At 40.5% G+C, this 18,210-nt stretch overlaps 1 long non-coding RNA gene across 1 annotated transcript; it reads right to left on the reverse strand.

Annotated features, from left to right (window-relative positions):
• Positions 1-3,538: 3,538 nt before the first annotated feature.
• Positions 3,539-4,716, reverse strand: LOC138928674 (uncharacterized). Its single transcript, XR_011445064.1, has 2 exons — positions 4,342-4,716; positions 3,539-4,277 (listed from the first exon to the last, which is right to left on the reverse strand). It is a non-coding gene; the product is annotated as an uncharacterized lncRNA (long non-coding RNA).
• Between the last annotated feature and the right edge of the window lie 13,494 nt (positions 4,717-18,210).

Consider the following 18,210-nt stretch of genomic DNA (forward strand, 5'->3'; position numbering starts at 1 on the left):
TTTTAATTTTTAAATATCATATATTTTTTTATTTAAGCGCTTTTAATATGAAATCGTTTAAAATTGTGTTGAAATTTATGAAGGTCCCTCGTAAAGCGATTCTATTTTAAAGGCGAAACTAATCGTACCAATACGTTCCACTTGATCTTAGCTTGGCTCGAAATGATGCTATAAAAGACCTGGATTGAGCTGTTTAAGATATACAACCAGACTGACCGTCACGATGAAGTTCCTCCAAATCGCTGCTGTCCTGCTCTCTGTTGTTGCTCTGGCGAGTGCCCAGGAGGACGCTGGCAACGCCAACACAAACACAAACCAAATCGATATAGCAGGATAAAATTCCTTACATAATTTTATTACATATAAAAATACAATAAAAAAGCTTATACAGTATTGTAGATCAATTTTACTTTATAATATAGAATATCACAGTCACCCCATGTGGACTACAGGAGTCTGTATAGGATTGCCAGGAAGAAACCGCCCAAGGAGCTGTGTGACGTACTTCACGATCGCGATCTATGTGGATGGAAAATAGTTTAGTTCGTTAGAACAAGTTAATCTTAGCTTGTCTAAGAGGATTCTATAAAAAGCTGGTTGGAGCTACCTGAAGATCTACAACCTGTGTGATAGTCACAATGAAGTGCCTCCAAATCGCTGCGTTCCTGCTCTCTGCTGTGCCCAGGATGAGAAGGCAAACACCAAAACATAGACAAACCAAACTGAAATAGCAGAATACAATTCTTTACATGATTTTAAATTGTAATTATTTAAATTATTTTTTAAAATTACAATAAAATTGCTAGTACAGAATTGTAGAACAATTTTACTTTATAGAATGTCCCCCATTAAAAATCCTTTTATGTTTACTCTATATGTGAATCACAAAAGTATGTAGAATATATAATCCTTAAATGACAACTATTATCATTGCAAAGAGTCTGCTTTTTTAAATAACTTTATTTTGATATCGATAAAATCATGTTGAGTTCCAAAAATGCCTCTATTTATGTATATACAAAGTAATGTTTTAGGAAATTTAGGAAATTTGATATTACATTACATTTACATCAGTTTCTTTCAGTTTTTCAATTTATTTATTTAAAATCAGCAAATGTTGCATCACTTCAAATCTTATATTATTCTGCAAAAGGTTAAGAAGTACACGTGTCGCTGAATGGTTAGCTCAATTTTAAGAAAATATACATATATATATTCAGGTCTCTTCTAGAGGCAAAATTAATCGTGTAGAGACGTTCCACTTGATCTTAGTTTGGCTCGGCACTGTGCTATAAAAGGCCGGGTTTGAGCTGACTCAAGATCTACAACCTGTTGGACCGACACGATGAAGTTCCTACAAGTCGCTGCTATCCTGCTCTCTGTTGTTGCTCTGGCGAGTGCCCAGGATGGTCAAAGGAACAACAACACGAACAACATATCCATAGGATCATAAAAATGCCCTTAGGACAGTCAATAATTGTCTACTTGCAATAAAGAAAGCTGATGTAGTGTTCGTAAAACATTCTTAGTTTAAAGGGTTAAAAAAATGAAAAGATACTGAACAACTTTTCAGCATAAAATTTTACTGAAATTGTCTGCTCTTTGCAATTGTTCTGGCGAAAGCCCAGGATCACGAAAAAAATTCGTACAGGGCTTAATTCATTTTGAACTTTTTATTTTGAAATAAAGAAGCTAACACCGATCTTTATCTTAATAAAAAATATTGTTTTATTAGTTTTTTAATTCATTTATTCGATATCAGGCATCAGTTGCATCACCCAAAATCTTATATTATTCTGGAAGTACACGTGTCGCTTAATGATTAGCTCAATATTATAAAACATAGGCTTTAACGTCTCTTTCATAAGCAAAACTAATCATGCCAATTCGATATACTTGATCTTAGAACGATTCCATAAAACGCCTCATTTGAACTACCTCAAAATTTAGAACCTGTGTGACGGTCACGATGAAGTTCCTCTAGATCGCTGCTTTCCTGCTTTCTGATGCCGCTCTGGCAGATGTCGAGGGTATCTATAGAATCATAAAAACTTAAGAAATTAACAAATTGCAATAAACTAGATTACGTAGTATTGTAGAATAGTTTCTCTTTGGAAGTTTTTGAGGTTTGGTGTGCACATCATCTGTGGATTTGTTTACGTTGAAATTTGAATCGTTATATGACATTCAGAAATATCACAAGAAAGTTTGTGCCTTGATCTTTTCCTTGTATTATTAAAAGATCATCAACAGCCGATGTCGATGTAGACATTAGTATTGAAGCTATCTGAAAGAAACTTTGCTGATAGTCGTCTGAATCTTCTTACTATTAAATATCACTCTTATAAAATTCTGTCGTTTAAAGGTTAGATTAAACTAAAAGATATTGCTATTTAGTACTGGTCTTGAAGTGGAACTAATCGAAAGGTCAGATCAGTTAAATCAGATCCGTTAAAGCGTTGAAAACAAGAAAAGATCCTGCCAAACTTTTCTGCTTAAAATATTACTGAACTTTACTGCTAAGTGGTCTTAGTTCGTAAATAGAAAGCATAAAACACTGCCATTAAACAAAATAAATGTTTAGCACCTCTTAAAAACAAGATGCCCATCCCATACCATAATAAGAAATCTCTTCGGGGAGGAAGATCCTTTCTAGCTAACCTTAAAATCGGGGCACTTTAGTAAGACACAAACGCGCACTCGGCTTTGGGTGCTCTTTTGGGCCAGGCCAGTTGGCAACGTTGGCGTTAACAATAAACGACAAAACCCGTTACGACGAGCGATGATTGCAAGGCAAACGAGCAATTAAAAAGTCGTGTGCCGAGGGAGTAACACCCCCCACACACGCACACCTCCTATACATTCATCCTTCCCCCCATCCATCCATCCGCCAAGCGGCAGTAACCCACATCCTGGAGGAGCACTTGAGCCCCTTTGCCACGTACGAGGCATAACCTTTTTGGCCTGTTCTTTGGCTCCACAGCTGTGGTGGTGTGTGGCGCGGCAGTATCCTTCGGATCCCTCGAATCCTTCGGCTGCTCTTGTTCCTCGGAGGCATTTTTACGGCCCTCGGTTTTTACGCTGGCAGCGGGAATTTTCACGTTGGGTATTTGAAATATGCACGTAATATTGCAAAATTTTAAGCGTATATCTTTGCATAATTAACTGAGAAAATACTTGGCACACGGTGGCGGAAAGGGGGAGGGGAGGCCTGGACCGAGAGGCAGCTGTGCGGCGGGAATCCCCGTTCTCCGGCAGGCTGTCTCCGCCTTGCAGGCATTTTTACCGCAGCTTCCAAATCTCTTGCAAAGCGTCGAATGAAACTTTTGCAATGATACTTTTGGCCCGCACATACACACCTCCCAGCCAGCCCAGGCCACCCTTCAGGAGCCACCACCCCAGGTTGTGTGGAATTTTTAATCTGCCATAGAACCCGCCACCGAGTTCTGGGACTCCTGCTCTCATCTCTCACTTGGAAAAATAAATACCAAATTTAAATTCAGATTTTAAATATTTTAAAAGAAGAAGAGTATTGAAGTAGAAGGATAAATACAATTTTATTCGTTTTGCCTTAATGTTAATATATTTATAAATAAAACTAGGAACCTGCTAAAAACTTCGTATATTTAATTGGATGGGTTCAAATTCTTAAGGCCTGTTGCTTTCAAGTCAAATATTTATTTATTTATTTTATAATTAATATTTCCAAGGTCTTGTGTGCTTTCGTTGCTCTCTAATTTGGTTTTTCTCTGTGCATTTTTCCCTGTCCTGGTTTCGTTGGGCCATGTATCTTTCTTTACTGCGGAGCTTTGCATCTTTACGCTTTACTTAAATATTTTAATTTTTATTGGTCGGAGTTTTGCCAACTGTCTTTGGGCAGCAGGCTTTTCAGCTTTGATAAAGCTGTTAAAAGAGTGTTTATTTTCGGGTGCTTAGAGGTGTTGCCGTCTCGCAGATAAATTCGTATATTAAATTTGCCCACCTGGCGGTGGTGAATCTCTGTCGAACTCGACTGGCGGATAAGCCACCAGGTGACCCACCACACACATGGACCGCAGCTTAAGCCGGGGCGAACTGCACTCTAATAGCCATAATCATAGGCCATAATGACTGCTCCGGACTGTGGACTCTGGAAAACCCGGAAAAGAGCCCGCTCGCTCTCTGGCGAAACTTTGTGAATGACATCGAACCGAGGGCAGGGACGGGGTGATGTGTGTGTCATTTACATAAAAGTAAAGTTCACCCACTCGGATGGCTGGGAATGCAACCTGGCGAAACTTTTGCCAAATTTAAATTATAAATAAGCTCAGAGCAGGACGGAACTGGAGTTAGAGCACTTGCCTCCAAACAAAACCTCATATGCATCGAAACGTAATGGCAAAAAGGATTTTAAGTGAAGTTGAAGTTGACTACACGACCGCATTGGGGGGGTGTTCCTCCAGTCCCCCCGTCCACCGAATCATCCAACTCCATCCCAAAACCCCCTGGCCTCCGCCCCATTTTGCATCCCCCGAGACCACTTACACCATTGCAGTTCCGTGGAAAGTTTGCCGGAGCTGCGGTGCCAAGGGGGAGTCCAAAAAATAAGCTCAAAGTGAGAACTGAGGACTGAACGCGGCGCATTCCGCCCCAGCAGACAAAGTGCAAAGCGCCTTCCATTCCCCCAAAAATGCACATACGTACACTGGCACAAAAGGGATCTACGTATTTGTAAGAGAATCGATTCAAAATTAAGCTAAAAGGTTAGTTGTATAACACAAGTTACTAAGCGACATGGGTTAAGTCGTGAAGTATTGATTATATACGGGGGATAGTTCTGGAATGTTAGAAAGGGTAAAGTACAGAAAAACCAAAAAGTACAAAGGTTAAATATATAAAGACATATTTTCTACCACTACTAATGGCACATTTCTTTCGGTGCATATACCCGCTGCTTGTGTGCGGTGTATCCTTCGAGTGGCAACCACGAGACAACCGCAAGATACAAGGCACACGGGCAAACGCAAGCTTAAATGTCATGTAAAATGTTTCCACTTACACAAATTAATGTGTAGAATTTAATTTCGTCACGACTCCCCATGCAACCGAATAGACGCCACAAGCGAGCTGGTTACAAAACTTCCGATTAGGATCGGTTTCAGCCATTAGAAACACCTCAATCGAGGAACGTATATAATGCCAAGTTTCCCTTCCACAAATCATCATTTGCATTCCAGCAGCATCATGAAGTTCCTGTTCTACGTTCTCTTCGGCCTTCTTCTGGTTTCGGCCCTGTCTCAGGCTCAGGACGACAATGCTGATGCAGAAGGAGGGGATGATGCCGCTGCCCCAGCACCGGCTCCGGCTGGTGGAAATGGAAAGGGTTCCAAGAATTCCAATTCCAATGCTATATCTATTGGATAGAAATAAATTGATTTCTAGCTGAAATAAATGCAGTAATAAACTATACATACACTTGCCTTGTAAATTAAGGATCTTAATCTTATATTGATTGACATCAATTTTGATATTAATAATATTCGTCACCTTGGACGGCCAACCTTTGAGTAGATAAAGGATCGGAAAACTTTTTTTAAAGATTAATTCAAGTTTTAAAGGCTCTAGAATGTATAGAATTTAGTTTCGCCACGGCGATCATTGTACAAGAATAGACGCCACAAGGGAGCTTGTTACAAATCTTTCGATTAGAATCGGTTTCCGATATAAGTATGCTTCGGTCTGACAATAATAATAATATACCCATGTATATCCATGTGGATCCACGTTCGTTTATCTTAGTTTTAGGTGTTTTGGAGTTCGTTTATTATTATTATTATTATTATAAGGTCAGTGAAGAAAGTAAATGAACTGCGTATGTAGTTCAGGCGTGGCTAATGGACACACCCAGAGCTGCAGAGATTAGATACACCTCAATCGAAGAAGGTATAAAATGGTATGAGACCCGCCAATAATGTCTCATTTGCATTCATCTGCATCATGAAGTGGCTGTTCCAAGTGATATTTGGCCTGCTCTTGGTTGCAGCGCTGTCTTCGGCTGAGGACTCGCCCCCGAATGATATTGAAGCCCTTGACCAGGATTCGGAGATAGGCTCAAATTTAGCTCCGTCTTCGGATTCGGAGCCAGCTTCGCCTCCCGCTGCGGAGCCAGCTCCAGCTCCGGCACCAGCTCCGGTTAAACCTCCAGCAAAGGCTCCAGTTCGACCTAAAGGATCTAAAGGTTCTTCGGGTTCCAAAGGTTCTCCGGGATCCAAAGGTACCAAAAATACAAATACAAATGCCAATGCTATTTCTATTGGAACATAAAATAAATAATTTCTAGATAAAATAAATGCACACATAAACCACATTATTGTTTTGAAAATTAAGGATATGTATATTATATATCGCAGATGAATTATTGATTTCAACATAGCTGGGTGCTGGAAATAAAACCCTAAAAAGTATTGAACATGCGATTACCAATGATTGATTAAATATTAAAAGTCTCATAAGTAAATGAAATATTAGTAAAATAATACATGGCCAAATAATACAGGCATTGTGATTCACGGTATTAGTTTTGAACTCTTTTTGAGTAATTCGATTGATTCCACTTGGCGGTCAATTAAGTAAAGTAAGGGAACATCTGTTTTTCGAATTAGCACTGGAAGAGTGAGCCCCGAACATGGGGTTACTTTCGCCCACTCAACTCGGGTCCCAGAGGTCTCATTCGGCTAACGCAATCTATCCATTAAAGCGCATCCGAATTTGCTCTCCAGATATTCATCACTTAAGACAGCAGTAACCAGTATGCTGTGCCCCCTTGCCCATCCAGGCTCTGTGCCGGGCTTAACCCTTTCGTTACTCCAGTAACTTTGGGCCAAATGAAGCATTCCACTTTCGGGGGCACAAGGGGTCTCATGTGTGATACGCTCGAGAGACTTTTAGCTTCATTGCTTGATTTGTTTAAATGTCTTTACTGTGTTTGGTTTATGGTTTCGGCGGCGGCGTAGGGGATGGTTTTAGGGTTGACAAGGGGTAGAGGGCAAAAAATCTTGTTTTTACTCCGGAAAAGTTTGTCGTCCATTGCATTTGCTGATGGATCATAGATACAAAAAGTTATTTGCACAAGCAGAAAAACCCACTCCCCCGTCCCAGCTCTCTGTTGGCTTTGTAAATGTCAACATATGCATATAATAATAAAAACAAATATGGCCAAAGTCTCTGACAGCTTGGCTCAGCACATTCGCCTCTGCCCCACCCACGGCCAGCGTGTGTGTGTGTGTGTGCGCTGATAGCCAGATACGGATGCGGATACATTTGTATCTGGTCCATGCATAATATATAAATAGCTCACATTAATTAATTGCCTTGCCGAGTAATAACATGATTAACATCCAGACGGGATCGCGGTCCTTTTAATTCACTTTTCGGCCCGACTGCAGCCAATTAACCCTTGGCCATGTTATCCATCGGGCCAAGAACTTTTCGGTTATGTTTGCTCTCAAAGTATCCGAAAGTTATTTGAACGTCTAATGAGCATGGATATGGCTTAATGAATTCACTGTTTAGACGGATTACAGGGTGCTTTTACGCATGTAAAATGCCCCAAATGGATTCGACTCGGCAAGTACCAGGTTGTGTCATATATTATTCTGTCTAGAAACCTTGTTCTAAGAGAAAGTCAAATCTAAATGTCACATTTCATTAGTTCTGGCTCCAGAGAGCACTCTATTGAGAGCAGAAAGTGTATTAAAACTAAATATAATGGTAAATATTCAAGTATACTTTTCTGCGCAATGTTATATATTGATTGTTATATGGATTATCCTCCCTGAAACGGTATGCAAATATAACATTCAATAGGTCTGAATTTCCTTTGATAAACCTATATCATCTTGCTATAATCCCAGATATCCTGCCACCACTTTCCGTTCTTCTAGTTCCTTTGCGTTTGTTTACACTAAGACGAAATCTGTGTGGGTTTCATTTCAGCTTTTGAGCATCTTAGCATTTTGGGCGCAAACAAATTACTCCGACGCAGCAAAAACAGAAACCCTTGAGACAGACTCCCGGAGAGGATGAGGGGGAAGTGGAGGGTGGAGCGGAGTTGCACGTTGCAGATAGCTAAAATCTGAATTACCCGAAGAAAATTGTAACAAATACAAAAGTCAATGGTGCTGCAAAAAGAAGTTTTCAGCTGTCTTCCACTGGCAGAAGGTAAATCTTTCCAGCCAAAACTTTCAGCTTGCTTAAATAAACCTCGAGCTGCACAGTCACACACACACATATAAAGTCTAAGAAGTGGCAGGGGGCGGGGGCTATAAGCTGATTTTACACATGCACACATGCTAGGGCCACAGGACTCGGAGAACTTCAGGACTCCGATTCTGATTCTGAATGTTTCCGATTCGCCCTCTCCACTCCGCTCGCATTTTCGGCAATTTGATTATGCGGCACAGTGGTGTGGAATTAATATAATCATAAGATATATTTTTTACCCCTCAAAGATCATGGTTTAATGCTTTTCTTAGAAATAATATTTCTAATATGATTTCTAATATGATTTAATAAAGATATAATAAAGAAAGTTCATATTATTTGCACAGGTAAACTCTCAGTTAGCAAACTAAGAGTTAAAGCTTAATTGGAGGTTAATTGCACACAGATTTAATTAGAATAAACAACATTTCGAATATTTTAGCCTGCGATTAGAATTCTTTCGGTTAAAATTCTCTACTTAAGCAACTTAAACTTGAAGAATATGTGTAAATAATTATTTATTCCAAAATAAGATAGTTTATTAAGTGATTAATATTTTATATAATCTTTTAAGCTCCGTTTAATAATTTATAAACTGCAATTAAGCAACTAAAATCGTGAAAAGATGTTTGGAATTATTTCTTCTAGGAGAAGATACATAGTTTTTAGAAACCCATCAAGTAAACAATATTTTATAGAACTCACCACTGTGCATCACTCTCAGGTTTCGTTGTTTGTTCCGCCTTGCAACCGAGAACGACCTTGCCAACAACAACAACAACAACAACAACAACAACAACAACAATAGTAGCAACAACTACAAGAACCAGAACATGATCCAACAACAAGAATCAATGGCAAAGAACTAGCCAAAGCCAAAGCCAAAGCCGAAGCCAAAAGCTCAGAGGCCCGACCCCCCATGCTCCTCCCAAATAACCCCCTACTATCCCATCCCTGGAGCAATTGCTTGCATGCTCAGCATTTCGAGAGGGGATGAATGGGCGAAGGAGTCCAGGAGGTCGTGGGGGTTAAGATAGGAAGTTTGCAAGTTTTGCGCTTCCGTCGTTCGAGGATATTTGTCTGCTGAATTAATTGGAATTAGTCGCGACATGCTTATACCAAAAGTCTAGAATAAACAATAAAATGGATACCTATTCAAATAAGAATCGCACACACACACCCAGCCACACACTCACTGGCACACCCACACACCGAACCAGAAGGAGACAGCAAGACAGAGCGAGCAAGCGAGAGGCAAAACTGAATTTGATGGGGAAACAATGCAAAGTTTTAATGAATTTTGGTTTAAGTTTTCAGCGAGGTCGTGGCGGGTCGGCAAAGCCAGGGGTCGGCGGGGAGTTGTCGACGAGCCCTTTGAGATTTCCTGGAAAATGTATTTGAAACGAGTAACGGAAATTGCATTATTTCAATTACAAATTCGCCGAGTTTCGGGCGAGTGAAACTCGAGCAGACAGCAAACGCCGCAGGCAATTAGTCGTGTCAAAGCTTTCATTATTGTTTTGTCATATTTGCCAGGACCCAGACCCCTTCCTGCCATCTTCCATGTGTCATCCGCACTGTAAAGTCTTAATTAATGTATAAATATGTATATATATAGACGATGAGGCGAGAGAGTGGAATAGATTTTATTTAATTAGTGCGAGAAAGGGGCGGCGAAGGGAAGATTCTGCCCAACTTTCGTCGCCTCAGAAGCGTCGCCAATTGTTGTGGCACCACCAACACAAAGGCAAACAAATGAGCTGAGACGCTGCCGGTGCCCCCCGCTGGGAAACTCGGGATATCCACAGTAAAAGGGGAAAGCGCTTTAGTCGGGGGAGAGTTTTCCGTTGAGAAACTTTCAACAGTTGCACGGAGTGGTGCCGGTAATGTCCTCGGGGCACATCTCGGGACTCTTACAAAAAAGCAGTGCACTGGGAAAAAAATGTAAAATATTATTTTCTGTCTAGTGAAACCGAAACAAAAGAAGTCAAAAGCTGCTGCTCCGGCTTCTTGTCAATATCTTTTAGTTGTTAAAACAAACTGATATATTTCAGATTTTATATTAAATGTATTTATAAATTCAGCAACATTTCTTAGAGTGTACTGCACTCCAGCTTCTGCTCTGTTGGCATTATGCTGCCATAAGGCTCGCACTCGGACAACTCCCTGAAATGGAAATGCAATGAATTGATTTCCCAGATTTCTTCTCGCTTTTTGCGCTGCCAAACTTTGGCTATAAGTTTAAATGGAGTTAATGCGCCTCGGGGCCAAATTAGTCGAGAGTGTCAGGGAAATAATGACAGAACGCCGCGTGTTACAGGGTTGGAGGACTTCGGACACAGATTCCCTGGGGTTGATTAGTGCCGTGTTGATGATGCTGATGGCGGCACAGCGCTTGATCTTTAATCTATCACAATATTGGCTCGGCTTTTAACCAATTTGCTTTGTTGTGATGGCAAAGTGCCCGGCCATTATGCACACACATACACATATAGTGTATAAATCCTTATATTTTTGTTTGCCAATTTTTTATCGACCTGCATTTGGTTCGTAGTTGATGCAAAAAAGCGCGCCGGCCAACATTATCATTGTTCAATTAAACTTTTCAACTGAAAATCGGCTTTTGTTTTATCGCCGCCGCCGTCGCCGTAGCCTGTCCTGTGTCCTGTCGAATGCCAAAAACACAAACAACCACACGAATGGGATGGCACAAAAAATGGGATACAAAAAATAAAATCCTGTCCGCCATTGTTTTATATAGACACAAACACACAGTCACAGAGAGAGAGAGAGACAGTGGGCGCCTTTTTTATTTGGCAGTTCGATTTTTAATCGTCATATCAACAGATTCACGCTTGCACGATCTACTACGCACATTAAGTACACACAGGACACACACCGTGGATGCCAAAGGAGGGGATGTTTGGGGTATGCTGCCTGCATTTCCAAAGCTTCCACAACAATAACAATTACGACGGCTCTCTCCGGTCGGTTGGTCTATGTTGTTGTTTTTGTTCTTGTTTTTGCTGTACGCACAATTGTGCAAATGTGACATCATCATTTTCATGTTTATGTCGGACAAGTCAAGTGCCACTTACACACACATACGCACTTGAATATGTATATTTTCCAGTACAGTGCAGACACATCAAGGAATAAACTAAAGATCGTCGTGGAACCAAAGATCTATGGGAAAGCAGGATAAGAAACACAGCTAAGGGAAGTTTGTATCTGATAATAATTCCCAAGTAGGAATTCAGGGGTTAAAAAGAGCTTGTTTAAATATAAATATGGATCTAAATAAATATATAGGAGAGCTACTTTAGATAGAAAATGTATCTGACTTTTACTTGCAGTTTCTCATTTTGATTTTTTAAATTTATTTTACATTTTTAGTTTAACAAAAAACCTTTATCTTTACAATAAGAAGTAAATAATTTCAAATAAGAATATTACCTTTCCAAGCCTAACACAGCTTACAAGGATCAAGGACTTGCGGGGGCCAATTTATAGCCCAGCGATTGCCATTAGCTAATGCCGACTGTATATGGGCTGCATGTGCGGGGCGCATAATGAATGTTCTCAATTCTGTCGATTCTGTTGCTGACTGGCCTGAAAATGCAGCTTAATGAAGCAAGCGGCATAGAGGCCGAGAGGCCTATAAAACCCACTAACTGCACTGACTTGCTTACACGATTTGTGGGCTCCTCTATGTGTCGCCCGCCCCCGGAACCCCGCCCACATGGACTCCACTAATTAGTATTAAGTGGAAATTATTTCTTCAACTACATGCGAGAATCGTATGCGTGTGTGTGTGTATGTGTGGAAAACTGTGGGAAAACTCGGCTGCTCCTGCTGCTGCTTTGGTTTCGATTCATTCCATTTCGTTTCGTTCCTCTGATTGCTGTAATTAGGCGGCCATAAACAGCAAGCGATTGATGCAGGGGGTGGGACTGTATATACTATAGGAGATGCTATAGGGTGCCATAGGGTTTAGGTTTAGGATTCGGTTCAGGGCGCAGGGGTAGGCTGTAGCTGCTGCATTAATGAACTTTGACAGCGCTGAAGAGAAATGCTATCGTTTAATTACTATCGCCAAATTTATGGAAATTCATTAAGATGATGACGCGATGATGATTGCCTAATGGCCAACCGAAATCAACGAATGAATTAAATGAAGTGCTAAATCAAACTTGCTTCATGCTTGAATAGCTGATGTGGGTGCCTAGGGAGTAGGTGCCAGGGGAGTACTTCTGGGAGAAATTAAATTAAAAAAATGTTTTTCGAGTTTTACGAGCGCCACTGGAATAGTACTTGAGAGCGTTAACTAGGAAAATCTTAAAAAATGCATTGATATTTTATGTATTTCATAAGGTATTAATTCACATTAAGCATTATATAATTTTTTCATAATTTCTTTAATAAACTTACTTAAATATTTTACTAATACTATTATGTTAACTATAAGAAGGTCCTCAGGTGAAAGCTACCTTGCTTAGAGGGATGAATGTTCCGGGCATTGCGAGAACGGGAAATCCATTAAAAAATTTATGTTTTGTGCCTGCCGTTTAAGTCTCACAATTGCTGCAATTGTTCCACAAAACTCACGCGCCATAACCCAATAGAAGGCGCTGCTGGGTGATACAGAGGGAGACACGTTCACAGTTATTGTTTTTACGAGCTCATCCTGGCAGCCCCCCATTTCGTGACCCCTTTTATCACCCAAAAACTCTCGCTGCATGGCTAATTGAAAAATACTTTGTTTGTCCGATTTTATTGCAGCCCACTCTTACACATACAGACATAGCTAAAGGCACTGAGAGAAATATCTATAATATAGTTATTTTTGAGTGGTTTACTTTTTAATAACCCTCTTAGGTGATCGAAGATTTTCCTTAACAAAATATATCTATGTTGTTAGAGCGAAATCTGAAATAATTTAGAAAATTTCAAAAACTATTTTTAAAAATAGTTTAAAGCTCTTGTAATGCTTTAATTAGCTAGCTTTTATTTTATTGAACTCTCTAAAGACTTAATTAAAAATTTAATTTTGTGTTATAAATGCAAAAAATCATTCCAGTATGTTCATAGTCTATAATAATTAATTTTTTGCGGACATATGAGCATACATATGTATTTTTGATAACATTTTTCCGCTGTACACAGAATGTGACGCGAGACAAAAGCCGAAATTGAGTTTGCCCATTGGCACACTTTTTTTTATTATTGTTGCAAACGGCCAGTGGACGTGGCCGGGGGTGGAGAAAGGGGAAGGGACAGTGTTGGCGTGGGTAACCAAGTTTCAAATTCACTTTCCATACAAATTGCCCAGCCGGAGAGCCAGCGACGTTGGCAGTGCTAATGAAAATTAACATAAAATGCTGCTGACAGCAGCCAATCGAGCGAACAGGCGAGGAGCAAGGCCCTCCATCCAAGACCCCGCCTCTGCCGCCCCCTCCTGATCGCCCCTGTTGGCAATGGCATGCCGGTGTTGTCCTTGCCCCGAAAATTGCAGTCAGTGAAGATGCAGCAAACTGATTTTAATGCGATTCAACAGCTCTGCACGCGAGCCCAAAACGTTTTGCTAGTTTTCAAACTCCAACAGAGCCCCTCAAAGTGTTCGAAGCACAGTGGTTTATGGGCCAAGGAAAAGGGATTTTTAAGGATCTTATGTTAGCTTACTTGATTTTAGTGGAAAGTTTTAACCAAAAGTTAAAAAATATCTATATGAAAGATATGGTGGCAGAAGTCTGGAGAAGTATACTATCTATAAAGGTTCATTCAAAGTAACGGACAGCCAGACGGACAGACGGACGTACAGCAGGACCATTAAACGACCCTAAGAAGATCTTAATATAGCGTTTTCCTTAAATCAAGATTTATCCACCTAATCTTGGTGGAAAATTAAGATGGAATCCATCCAAATTTATTAAGCTTTTTCAGTTTATTTATTTAAATCTCACTTAAGCACACCTGGAACCACTGTGCTCTATTGTCGACCGTTTTGCCGGTTAGCCTCCGGGCTCAGGCACTGGCTGGCGCTGCATTTTGATGATGAGGATGTGGATGTGGATGTGGATGAGGACCTTACTGGACGTGGACGTGGCTCTGGGCTAGTTGGGAGGGGCTTGCGGGCGGAGCCTGGTGTCTGGCATGGCGTAGAGCCATTGTTAAGTTTAACCAAGGTAATCTCTGTGCTTCCATCGCCTATCGTGACAAACTGACATAAATGCCCGCCGGCAGGCAGGCAGGCAGGCAGGCGCACTGCACTGCATTGAGAAGAAGACTCCGAGTCCAATCAACGCCCAGCTACTTGCAGCCATGTCCTTTTGCCCTGGCTTCCGCATCCGCATCCACCGCCGGTCCTGTCGCCCGGTTCCTGCCTGCCCTGCGGTTGCCCTACTAACTATTATTTTACTCGTGGCCCAGGGAGGGAGGCGGGCGAGTGCTGCAAAATTTCGGCTGTGTCTGCCTGGTCGGAGGTACTTGGCAAAGCGCCGCCATTGCGTCCGATTTTCATCCACATCCACTTTGGCCGAAACGAAACCCCCTCGCAGTCCCCTCGCCCAACTGCCGTGGCCTACTCGACGGCAATTGACGGAAGTTCATTGGTTAGCAAATGGCAGTTTTTGTACGCTCATTAGCATTATTTGTCAGTTCTGTGGTTCCCAGCTCCTCCGCTCCAGACTGGGTTCGGCGATGCGATGGGATCTCTGTGATACATCTAGTACCTTCCCCGCCATCCCATCCGGTGTGTGGGCCAAAATCGAGTGGGAATGCACTTTCGGGCAAGGTGATTGGACTGGCCTTGTTTGGAATGTAGGTTAACAGCTAACTGCATCAATTACACGGATTAGAGTGGAGTTTAACCGATTCCCAGTGCTGAGTGGGGGGTCAATTGAGCTGAAAACGTCAGCTATATAAACTATATTTAACTGTTTACGTGATTTAAGTTAAACATGGTACTTTTAATGGTCACTTTAATGATATTTAAGAGCTATAAACAACAGGTGTTGATCAGTCAAAGCTTGTTTTGATGTATGTATAAATTATAAATAATAAATTTCAAAAATCACCCAAAGTGTTTAGATAGCACCTTCAGATTAAAGTTCAGTTTAAGTTGGTCTTTACTCCCAACAATATGTATATGCTTGATCTTTCCATTTCTTTTTGGTTAATCATCCAACGACTCATTAAGAAACTTCCTGTGATGGAAGAATCCTCGCTGAAACCGTAAAAACTTTCCTTAATGCCCATTACCCCAGATTCTCATTGCAACTTTCAATAGGAAAGCCAAGACTCAACCCCAACCCCAACCCCAAACCCAACCTGTTTTAATATTGTTCATAACTCTTTCAGCAGCGGCGCAAATTACAAAAGCGTACACCTTAAGCCCCCTATCTTCATCATGATGGTTATCTGGGGGGCCTGATGATCGTTGCCGTTATTGCTTATGACAACTTTTGTGTTACTTTGCCTGACGACGTTTGGCAAATGAGTTATTGATTTTTAATTTACCACACACACGACATTTCTCGAGATTCTTAAGGAGCAGCAGCAAAAACTTTTCATTACTCTCCCCATCTTTACCACCACGCGGACGGTTTTTTCTTCCATCACAAAGCACAGGAATGCACTTTCAGAAAAAAAAAAAAAAAATAGTTAAGGATCAGAGAAGGTGTCCTCAGATAATTTTCATTATGTAAATATTACATTTTATGTATAAGAACCAAATCAATGTGTATAAAAGTTATGTGTTTTTAATCTTGCTTTGATCTTGCTTTGTATTTTTTTTTTATTTCTAAAGAAGATTAATTATTAAGATATGTTACTTAGAAAAAAAGGTACAGAATGACTAGAAAATAGTGTAATTAAAAAATAAAACCCAAGAAAATCGTACTAGAATCACTAGAATTTTAAATCCCTTCTATGCTTGAGGACCCATTAATTTAATTTTTGTAGTATAGTTTTGGGCACCGTTTTAAAGGATTTTAAACCTCTAATGATGGCTGTTATACCCCGATTAAGAAATTTTTATAAAGAGAAATACCTAATACTAAGATTGTTAAATATTATTGTTGGATGTCTTACGTATTGATCTACAAATCCAAATCCCATTTAAAAACTATAATTTTTTAGAAAATATATAATTTTCTTCTGTGCAAAACTTCCCCAATTTCCCTGCGTTTCGTATATCCATCTATCCCACTGACAGTCGCTCATTTTCGCATTAAAAAGCAAGAGAATGGAGACACTTGCATCATTTTTCAATATGCCGCTTCGAAAGTTGCAACTTTGCTGGGGACATAACTTTGCAGAGCGCTGAACGTTGGAGCACAGGACCCGAACTCTCGTCCCAACTCAAACTCAAACTCAAACTGAAACTCAACTCATTAATAAAACACACACACACACACACATGGGTATACGCATTAACGCACACACACACATGCACTGAGCGGGGAGAAAGCAACGGTAACATGTAATTGCATTTCTTTGGCGCGCAGGTTTCTTCACATCACATCACATGTCATCATTTCTGCGACTGTGTGAGTGTATGCGGTGCAGTGCGGTGCGGTAATGGTAACGAGCGTCAACGACTTTTGCTTACGCCCCAGAAACTATGCTATACGAAAATGCAACGCATCGGCAGCCCCGCCGGGACCCGAAACTCTTCAGGACACATCAGACACAGAAAGAAAATTCTATAAGTGTAAAATATGTGGATTAAGCAAAACCAGCAGCCACCGTCACTCGTAGATCAAAGGTAAGCAAGTCCTTTTAAATTAATGTAATATTTAATTTTCATTTTTTATAATTTATTTTATACATGAATTAAATTAAAATAAATAAATACATTTTTTTCGCTGTTTGCGAAACTGAAACTGCAGGACCACCAACCACCGAAGCTAACCAATATAGCGACACAAAAGCGTGTTCTACATAATAGATCTGGGCAGGAGCGTGTGGGGAGAGGGTGTCATAGTGGTAGTGGGTGTATGTGGGTGCGGATTCGGTGCTACGGTGCAAGTGATTTCCAAGGAAATTTCACCGTTTGTAGATTGCAATCAGCAGAGTAATGGTATAGAGACAGATGCATGCGACACAATAGTCAGCTGTGCTTATTGATTGGCAGTCATAACGGAAGAAGTCAAGCTCCTGAATTTTATTGGAATTTATTGGTGACCGGGTTGACTTAAAGTTTTAAAAAGAAAGTAAATAGGAGTGGGTATTTATTAGCTAGACTTTTCATAAGCTTACTTGAAACATTTATGCATATTATTTCAATTACAAATGAAACCGTGAAGAGAGGCCTCGATTATCAAATTCTAAGATCCAAAAAAATGAGCTAAATTGAAAGACCCAATTCTTGATTGCAAACTATTTTTAATTAAATACAATTTGTATTTAAATTATTTACTGGAATAATAAATGTTTACTTTAAAATTATCTTCGACTAAAGGGAATTTATACTTTATTCACGATCGGTTGCTGCTAGAATCCCTTTGGGGTTTAGCAAAGTACTTTGCAACACTACCACTATCACGGCACTATGCAACACTGCACTATGCCGGAGCGGTGTTCAACACTCCTACATCGCTTACTAGAGAGCTCTTTACCAATTACGTGCGCTTCATTGCTCTTGGAGCCATTAGTGTGATTACGTTTCATTGTCTGCCCGAGTCCTGAGTCCTGAGCCCTGAGTCCTGGCTGGGGGTGAGTGTGTGTGTGTGTGTGTGCAGTGTGCGTGTGTCCTCGGTGCCTTTCAATTGTGTGTCAAAATGTAGTCATGACGAGACTTGACAGTCGTCAGCCGAGGAGGAGACGGGCGATTGGGGACTGAAGCGTCTGGCTGGCAGAGGGAAATAGAGAACGTAGCAGACCAGCCACGTACATAATTGTATCTTAGTTACTTACGATTGCACAAATTTGAATTCAATTATGTTTTACTTATGTATTGCTGTGCTC

This window comes from Drosophila kikkawai, chromosome 3L (genome assembly GCF_030179895.1).
Source record: "Drosophila kikkawai strain 14028-0561.14 chromosome 3L, DkikHiC1v2, whole genome shotgun sequence".
Classification (NCBI taxonomy): Eukaryota; Metazoa; Arthropoda; class Insecta; order Diptera; family Drosophilidae; genus Drosophila; species Drosophila kikkawai.